The 10,104-nt window shown below is 36.7% G+C and overlaps 1 non-coding gene across 1 annotated transcript; it reads right to left on the reverse strand.

Annotated features, from left to right (window-relative positions):
* Positions 1-990: 990 nt before the first annotated feature.
* On the reverse strand, positions 991-1,097 carry LOC118490019. Its single transcript, XR_004888030.1, has one exon. It is a non-coding gene; the product is annotated as a small nucleolar RNA R71 (small nucleolar RNA).
* Positions 1,098-10,104: the final 9,007 nt, after the last annotated feature.

The following is a 10,104-nucleotide window of genomic DNA, read 5'->3' on the forward strand; positions in this document are numbered from 1 at the left end:
GCCCATATGTGTGTTTAGTGTTAGTGAATATCGTGTTTTATAAATTTAAAACTTGGCTAAAAGTGTAAAAAGGGCTTAAATATATATCTAAAAATATATTACACTACACACGCATCAAGTTTTTGGCGCCGCTGTCGGGGACACAAGGATTTTAAGAAAGTTAGGAATCAACGGCCTAATCATATTTTTATTTTTCTTTAATTTTTTAGGATTTTTTCTTAGTTTTTCAGCTTCTGCAGAGCTCAGCACGGGGCCGTGCCTGGTCGGACACGGGCCGTGCTCAGCATTGTTACTGGCAGTTTTTTGTTTTTCAAGTTACAGAAGGCTGACCACGGGGCCGTGTCCAACTTCCAGTAACTGGGATCTGAAAAACAATCACTGTAATTCCGACCACGGGGCCGTGTTCGCTCAACACGGGGCCGTGGTGAACCTTCTGACCAACATTCTTTTCTGTTTTTATTACAGGACTTGGAACCCGACGCCAATCTCTCGTAGTGTATGAGCTCCAGTTCCAATAAAGACATAAAAGAACCATTAGAAGAACCCGAACGCTTTCTCAGAAAAAGGTTAAAAGCCAAAAACCAAGAGAAGGTTTCGGGTGATCCACCTCCAATGGCGGACCAACGTACCCTTATGGATTATCTACGGCCCACCGTAGGTAATCTAGGCGCCGCTATCAATGCTCCGAATGTCGAAGCCAATAACTTCGAGCTTCGACCGCATTTGATACAAATGCTCCAAAACTCCGCAACCTTCCACGGGCTTGCGGACGAGGATCCCCATCTACATATAACTAATTTCTTAGAAATATGTGATACCTTTCGGATCAATGGAGCATCAAACGACGCCATCCGCCTCCGTATGTTTCCATTCTCGCTAAAAGACCGAGCGAAAGCTTGGCTCAACGCCCTCCCAGCTGGTTCGGTAAACACCTGGGATGAACTAGCCCAAAAATTTCTATATAAGTATTTCCCTCCTGCTAAAACTGCTAAATTAATGGCTGAAATTAATACATACTCACAAGAGGACGGGGAATCCTTATATGAAACTTGGGAAAGGTTCAAGGAGCTATTACGCGAGTGTCCCCATCACGGCCTCGCAATATGGCAACAAGTATCCACTTTCTACAATGGATTGTTGCCACACACTAGGCAGACACTTGATTCTAGCTCCGGGGGACTTCTAGGTAACCGACGCCCACATGAAATATATAATCAGATTGAGGAAATTGCTCAAACCAATTTTCAATGGCACACCCCCCGGGGAAATAAGTCTATCGCCCCGGGCGCCCATAAGGTCGACGAAAGCACTTCTTTACAAGCCCAAATCGAGGCCCTTTCTTCAAAAATAAAAAAATTAGAAATGACAAAAACAGTCTCGGTTATGGCTTGTGAAGGGTGTGGTGGGTCACATGAAAATTGGAGTTGCATGAAAGAAACGGACGATCAACAAGAAATGGTAAACTACATTGATAATAGACCTAGGCCGTCGGGTCCTCCAACGGGAACTTACAACCAAGGATGGCGAAACCACCCAAACCTTGGTTGGAGGGAACCCGGCAATAGTAGTAACCAACAAACCCAACGAACAAACTTTCAGCAATCAAGAAATGAGTCACAAAATTTCACTCAACAACAAGGTGGACGAGAAAGGCTCGAAGATACTATATCTCGCCTCGTCTCTGACACTGATAAGAAAAACTCGGAAAGATTTCTACAATTAGAGTCTAATTTTAGGAATCAACAAGCTAGCATTCAAAACATAGAAAAACAAATAAATCAAATAGCTCAAAACTTTTCCGAGAGACCGCAAGGCGCATTACCTAGCAATACCGAAACAAACCCAAAGGCGCAAGTTCACCTCATCACACTACGAAACCGCACCGTGGGGCCTGCAGAAGTACCGCCACCTACGGAAGAGACAATGCCAACACCTCTGCAGGAAAAGAACTCTCCTCCATCACCAGAGCCTACCAAGGCTCCTCGAGTTCTGTACCCCGGTAGGCTAATTCGTCAAAAGACCAATGAGCAATTCGCAAAGTTCGAAAGTCTGTTAAAACAATTGCATGTCAATATTCCTTTTATCGAAGTCCTAACCCAAATGCCCAAATACTCTAAATTTATGAGGGACTTCCTTACCCATAAAAAGAAAATTGAAAATTTGCAATTAGTTAATTTAGGCGAAGAATGCTCTGCCCTCGTACTCAATAAACTCCCCCAAAAGAAAATCGATCCCGGAAGTTTCACGATTCCATGCTCAATAGGGGAATCACCCGTTCGCAATGCCTTGGCCGACCTAGGGGCTAGCATTAACCTCATGCCCTCATCAATGTTCAAAAGGCTTGGCTTGGGAACCACGAGCCCTACAAAAATAAGCATACAACTCGCTGATCGATCCGTCAAGTTCCCACAAGGTGTCATCGAGAATGTTTTGGTAAGGGTAAGCAGATTCGTTTATCCAGTTGACTTTGTCATACTCGATATGGAGGAAGACACCGAGGTCCCCCTTATACTGGGGAGACCTTTCCTTGCCACAGCACAAGCAGTGGTAGACATGAATGACGGGACACTCACTTTGAGGTATGGGGATGATGAGGTGAAGTTCGGAGTTGGGAAGAGAATAGAGGACGACGACCCAGTCAATTACATGAAGGTTATTGATTCGAGCCTGGATGCCGCTCTCCGACGGTGTAACATGGGAAGCCAGGCATCCCACTCAGGAGATATTTAACCTCGACTCGGGTCTAGCCAAGGACCCTTATAAACGTGGCGCACCACGGAGGCATTCCGCGGAACTATCCTTAGTTTAGTTTAATCTTTTAGTTTTTGCAGAATAAAACACACTCATGGTGGTAATGGATGAAAAAGGGAACGAGAAAAATGGAACAATGCACGAAGAACAGGGCAACCCGACAAAAATCTCCATCACAGAAGGCTCAACACGGGCCGTGCCCAACCAACACGGCCCCGTGCTGAGCCCCCTGCAGAAAATCACCCAGTTCAGGTAACTGGACACGGGCCGTGTTCAGCAGACACGCCCCCGTGTCCAGGCTTCTGTTTCAATTCTCAAATTTTTGTTACTGGCACTTGACCACGGGGCCGTGCCCCGTCAACACGGGGCCGTGTCCAGGATGCCAGTAACGCAAAACTTTGCTTTTAAACCCACTTTTACACATTCTAATCAACCAAAAACTTTATTTTTGGACACATTGAGGACAATGTGTAATTTAAGTGTGGGGGGGATGCTAAAACCTTGAAATTTTGCAAAATCCTAAACACAAGCCTTACACAAAACTCTATTGGAACCGCTAAACACCCCAAATTTTTTCAAAAACTTTTTCATTTTTTTATTTACTTGTCTTAGTTTAAGTTGGGAATAACAAGTTCTAAAAAGGTTATATTTTTACAAGTTTACAACCGATAGCGTCATGATAAAAAGAACCAACACAAGAAAATTATGAAACGGCATGACAAGCTTAGTTAAAAATTCGATTATATATACTTGATCACATTAAAAACCCATTCCCACAAAAGTGAGTCTTGAGCCTTTATTGAGCATAAAAATATACATATTTAAACTAAATGCTCATTTTTCGTTTCTTGTGTGAATAGCCGCTTGGTTCTTACAAATCTAGAACTTGCCACGACGATACATTCCCGGTCCTTACCAACTTAAACCCAAGTAAGTAAATGATGGAGGCATTAGGACTAACCATTTTTCTTTCAAAACCATTATTTTTCATTTTTTTATCACCTACCCAAAATCCCCCTAGATAGCCCCTTTGAGCCTAAACCTTTCATTTCATTACCCCAAAACCCTTTTTACCCACCAAAAACCTTTTTATTTTTCACCCTTTATTTTAGTAACAAGCTCGCTTTTTCGTAAACTCACCTTTTTATGTGATGAAAAAAAAATGTGATGATGAAGTCAAAAACAAACAAAAGCTATAAAAGCTTGTTTGGAGAAATACTTCAAAATAAAAAAGTCACTAAAAACAAGGTACTTCACGAAAACCGACGCTTGTTACGATTTTCGCCCTTTTTACTAACCACTAACCAACCACCCACCTTTAACCCAAGCCTAACCCTTCACCCCAAAAGTCCTCTTGATATTTACAAAGGTAAAAAGTTAAAAAGGAGGAGGATTGATTGCTTGGCAAGCCTATGGAAGGCGTAAGTTCCATGCCGCTCTCGAGTGATTCACTAAAATATACACCTTCGGCCGAGTGTTGAGTGATCTCCCGTGAGGTATGTGAACTTGTATATAAATGGAATTTTAATAAGGCATGCTATGCCCAAATAAGTAATTTATCTTATGAAACGTTCAAAATAAATCATAACGAATAGGATTGTAAATAAATAAAAATAAAACTTACAAAGACCTTGGATTCCCGACACTCTAGGACAAGCTAAAAAAAAAAAACTTCTCTTCTACCTATTCCATTTGGGAGTGTAAGCCACATTTAAAGAGTTTTGCTTGAGGACAAGCAAAAGTTCAAGTGTGGGGGTATTTGATGTGTGTAAAATGCAACATATAAATCACATCAATTAAGGCATAAAACTAACCCTTTTTAAGTGCTAATGTTGGAAAAAGAGTGTTTTTGTCTTCCTTTTGTATTTTCAGGATGAAATGAGCTCAAAATCACAAAAGAAGCAAAAAGACAACTAATTCTACCATAAATACAAGAAAAGGAACAAAAGTAGACTGCCCGGACCCTCAACGGCACCTCCCAAAGCAAAGGAGAAGAAACAGAGTCTGAACACGCCCCGTGTCCAGCGAACACGGGGGCGTGCCCAGGAAGCAGCAGAAAAGACAAACCAGTAGAAGCTTCCATTGCCCACCACGGGGCCGTGTCCAGCGGGCACGGGGGCGCGGTGAAAGTACAGCAGGCGCATTAATTGTAATTCGCAATACAATTAATGAGGAGAGAGAGTGTCAGACGGGCACGGGGCCGTGTCCAGCGGACACGGGGCCGTGTCCAGCCTTCTGTTCAGCCTATAAATAGAGGAGCTTGGCTTCATTCTCTCTCATCCCTTGGCACACCACCTCTCTCACACTTCATCCACCACCCACCACCACCATAACACCATCATCCACCACCATCATCCATTGTCCATCGTAGAGTGTGTGAGTCGTCTCGGGATCCAAGATTGATCGTAAGAGTTCTTGACAATCAAGGCCATGTTTGCCTAAGTCTCTTACATCACTTGGTGAAGACAAGTGTTTAGTATAATACTTTTTATTTTTAATCTTTTTGCACTTTTTATTTGGTTTTGTATTAATGACTTTAATAACTAGTTACTTATGTTGAAGGTGATCTTTCCTTATCGTTTGTCCGTGGTGTCTTGGCATTATTTTACTGTCTATATAAAATAAAAGATTTTCACCATTCATATCTCCACGGTCTATATGGAGGTATGTTGGCTACCTGGTCGGGGGTTAAGGGAACGGTTTGGTAAGGGTCTTGCCCTTGTTCAGCGTTTAGAGGTCCTGCTTGGGACCTGGGTCAAATTTAGTAGGATCTCCTTCAATGCCCATAGGTATTGGATGGCGGGGATCCAAACTCTTTGACCCCCTCATAAGTTAACTACTATTAATACTATAACCCGGCTATTTAGGACTGTATCCCTGCTGACTCAGACTACTTAGCCGAGGGTAACGTCACCGCCAAAAGCGGGGCCTACCACAATTTGCATTAATAACTTAATTCATTATCTTTCAATAATCCAACCCTTTAGGATTGTATCCTTGCTGACTCAAACTACTGGGTTGAGGGTAACGTCGCCTTCAAAAGAGGGGCCTACTACAATAACTAAGATAATCTCTTAAACAAGTGCAAAAGTGCAAAAATAATCAAAGGTTATACTAATACACATGTCGGATCCAAGTGATTCATCTTGTCTATCTGTTTTTATTTTATTTTTATTTTCAGCATTTAGTTAGTTTTTACTTTTCTTAGTTTAAAACATTTTTCTAACCTTTTTGATTTGATTAGACGTTGAGGATAAACCGGTACTAAAAGCTCTTGTGTCCTTGGACGACCTCGGTATCTTACCAACACTATACTACGTCCACGATGGGTGCACTTGCCCATATGTGTGTTTAGTGTTAGTGAATATCGTGTTTTATAAATTTAAAACTTGGCTAAAAGTGTAAAAAGGGCTTAAATATATATCTAAAAATATATTACACTACACACGCATCACTATCACATTAACTAAGTCCCAATCACACAAACTTCAGGTTGTGGATTTGATAACCATTTAGACGATGCATCGATTTAAAACACTAAATGGTATCATGTTGGGATATGTATATCCTTTAATCACTTCCAGAATATTTAGGGATACACACCTTCCTTTATTTGGCAAATATAAAATTTCCCTTGAGAGCAAACATAACATGCTAATTATCAGATTGAAGAATCTTCTAGTTCTTCATTATGTTTCACATCATCATTGACTCGGTGTGGTCTAACCGGTCATGCCAACTAATTAAATAATTATGATCCATAAACTTCTGGTTTATGATCGTATGTGTATTACTTTCTCGTATGTAATACAAAACGTATGATACGAGATAATACATTATAACTTCAAAGTTCAAACCATCACGTTATGCAGTCACTCCATAGTTTGCCACTTTTGTGGTCCATCTCATTATTCTTAGTTTGCCACTTTTGGTGGTCCATCTCATTATTAACATGATCAGACGGTCGATCTCATTATTGATATGACCATCATTACAATTTCCTCAATGATGTCCATGATCACAATGATCAACATATTTTCAGTTCATGGATCAGAGTAAAACCAAACAAATTTCACGAGTTCCATTATTTTCGGACATATGGACATAAAGTTACTTCAAACCTTTCATACCATTTTAATGATATTGTTGCTTCAGGTTTGACAAACAAAATTTGTTTTATCCGATTTTCACTTATAAAATAAAACTTCTCTTCACATAGCAACAATTGAGAAGTAAATATATATCCGAGTCATATAATATTTGTTGCTCTAAAATCTTATGACCTTAATCAACAACATGATAATGAGATTTTCGAAGTATGACACTTCGAGTGTCATTTCTAAGCATATTTATATTCTTTCATAAGAATGATAATACAACAACCAACATTGGCCTTATATATGTTTTATCCATATATCGATACTTAAAAGCATAACATTGTGATAGTGGTAATTTTCCAACAAAACCATTACACATCACTATCTTTTTTTTCAATATCAGTAAAAATATTACTACTCCATAAAGCTGTAATTGATATATGATAAGAGGCAACATGTAAGCATATATAATTACATGTTAACTCATAATTTATAGTTATATGCATGCATATGAAAATTCATACTTGAATCTTAACTAAATTTTACACAAATCTTATTTATAAATACAATCAAATCCATAGCAATAGTTGACCCAAAGTTCCAATCTTTTATGAAACCAAAAAGATCATGATTTTTGAGTTATAAACGAACAATTAGAAACTAAGACTAAAAAATGTATAAACCAAACAATGCGTGTATCTAGGCATTCTCTAGCATGTGAGCGCATGTATAAATATAAACATGAAAAACTAGTAATAATATCTTACAACAAATTGATAGTCACTCACATAGCAACTTTAATATCATATAATCTGTTATTATAATATATTTTAAGATGATATTTGGATTCAAAATAAATCATGAAATATTCTATTTTTTTATAAACAACTTAAAATAATCACTTATGAATTAGTAAACGAATAACTAGTTTATTTTTAAACAGATGAATAAATGCTTTAAATTATTACGAAGGAAATAAAATTTTTAATCAATTTCTATTAACAATGATGTTGACTCCATGTTCAATATCGAATCAAGGAGCGTAATTGATAAAAGAAAAAAAATATTTCATTTAGCAATCTCCAAGCCAAACATATATTTTTTTTAAGAATAGCCCAATCAATAATTCATATCTATTTTTTTGATATATTATTGGAGGATACTTGCTCTTGTATTACTTAAACAACATGACACGTATAGTATCAAATAGCATTTAAATTTAAAAAAAATGTTAGCATTTGATTTTAAAGGTTTTAAAACAGAGAATCTGTGGTGAATAAAAGCAACTCATTTAAATTTGAAAAAAAAAAAACAGACTCCAAAAACAAATCATATCAATTTGTTTATAATATAAAATTAGCACAAAATACTTTTAACTATAATTATGATGATACTTCAAAACCAAATTTAATTTAAATCCTTATAATACACAAATAAAAAGTCCATACACAAATTAATGGTGCACATCTATATTTCTACACTGTTTCATAGGTTATAGAAAAATACTATAATTTTGTGGAACAAGCATCTCGATTTAATCCAAATAATGAGATTTAAGAAAAAAAAAAATTAACGTAACAGAAATATTAAAAGTTAATACCTACTCATCTTACAACGGAACCGAAATGACCGTAATAATTTATGTAGGCTAAAATAAAATCTCATTGATTTTAAGCTTTAACTTCAATCAAAAAAACTTTTATTATGATATTCCAAATTTTCTTTTCAATATCTTATATGACAATATCTACGGTAGCTCTTGGATGATACCAACAAAATAAAAGTAGAACTAATTAATCAAGAAACAAATTCCAATTTCCATAACTAATATAATACACGATTAATAAATATATAACAAATATCATGATTTTAAAATAAAACATACATGTATAATAGCTTGATTGAATATATGATATTGTGATCCAATTTTAAAAGCAATTCGTGCTGATAATGTATTGTGAAACTAGCCTAATAGCAAAGAAGAAAAAAGAAAATAATAGGGAGAAGAAATCTAATATTTCATTGATTGAGGTATGATTTACAATGAGATACAATAGTGGTATATATAGGTGTACAAAAACTTGGAGAGAACGCTAATCTATTTTTGGTGTTGATAACCACATTAATAATAATTATATTGATAACAAACACATACTATTTCCAATATATGCTCATTTACAAATCATTTTTTATGGTTTAGAATTCACCCCCTTGCCATTAGGTTTATTGAGCTCAATACTAATTTGATTTTTTTTAAATAATAGTAAACTATTACGGAAGGACACATTTTTTCAAGCTCGAACAGGGTACATAAATTCTCAAAGACGCCTCTGCCGTGTATTACACGGATAAGGATTGAACAATAAAATTGGTAAAATTTATAAAACTATAACATAGGCTGAATGTTTAAAACTTATTACTTTATATTTTTTTTGAATATGTGCCAAAGATCATATCAAATTATATAATAATAATAATAATAATAATAATAATAATAATAATAATAATGTAGAGTAAGTTCCCGTACAAATAACTTTAACGTACTAAATGTACGAATAGCATGAAAAAGACAAAAAAAAAACACGGTGGCATTTTCATAAATATTTGCTTGTATGGTAATTATCGAAATTACTCTACAAATGATCCCGTGGAGTAATTTTGATCTTATAGAGTAATTTTAATCAAAAAACTATACCTCATCAAAAAACTATACCTCATCAAAAAACCTAACCCCCCCCCCCTCCACACACACACCCAAACTAAATGCTAAAAGCTAAACCATAAAGTTAAACCCCATAACTAAATGCTAAAAATGTTTTACAAAATTACTCTACAAGATCATTTTACATAATTACTCTACAAAATAAAAATTATTCTACAGGATCATTTGCAGAGTAAATGATCCTGGATAGTCCCTGTGGTTTCACCTTTTTTCACCTATAGTCCCCAAGTTTCTAAAACTACCTGAATAGTCCCCAAGTTTTCGATTTTTGTTCCCGGATAGTCCCTGGGTCTAACTTCAGTTACTTTTCTCTGTTAAGTGACCCCACGTGCATATCACGTGAGGGGTATTTTGGTCAGTTTACTTGTGCCTAACATATAAAAGTATACCTGCACCCCTACTCCCTCATTGTCAGTTGTTTTCCCTCCCTCCCTTAGTCGAATCCGGCTCATCATCTTCCCCTAATCTCTTCACCCCAGGTAAACCCTAAATCTGATCGATCGATCATCTGATCATCAGAATCTTCCCACAAAA

The sequence above is a fragment of the Helianthus annuus genome, chromosome 2 (assembly GCF_002127325.2).
Source record: "Helianthus annuus cultivar XRQ/B chromosome 2, HanXRQr2.0-SUNRISE, whole genome shotgun sequence".
Lineage (NCBI taxonomy): Eukaryota > Viridiplantae > Streptophyta > Magnoliopsida > Asterales > Asteraceae > Helianthus > Helianthus annuus.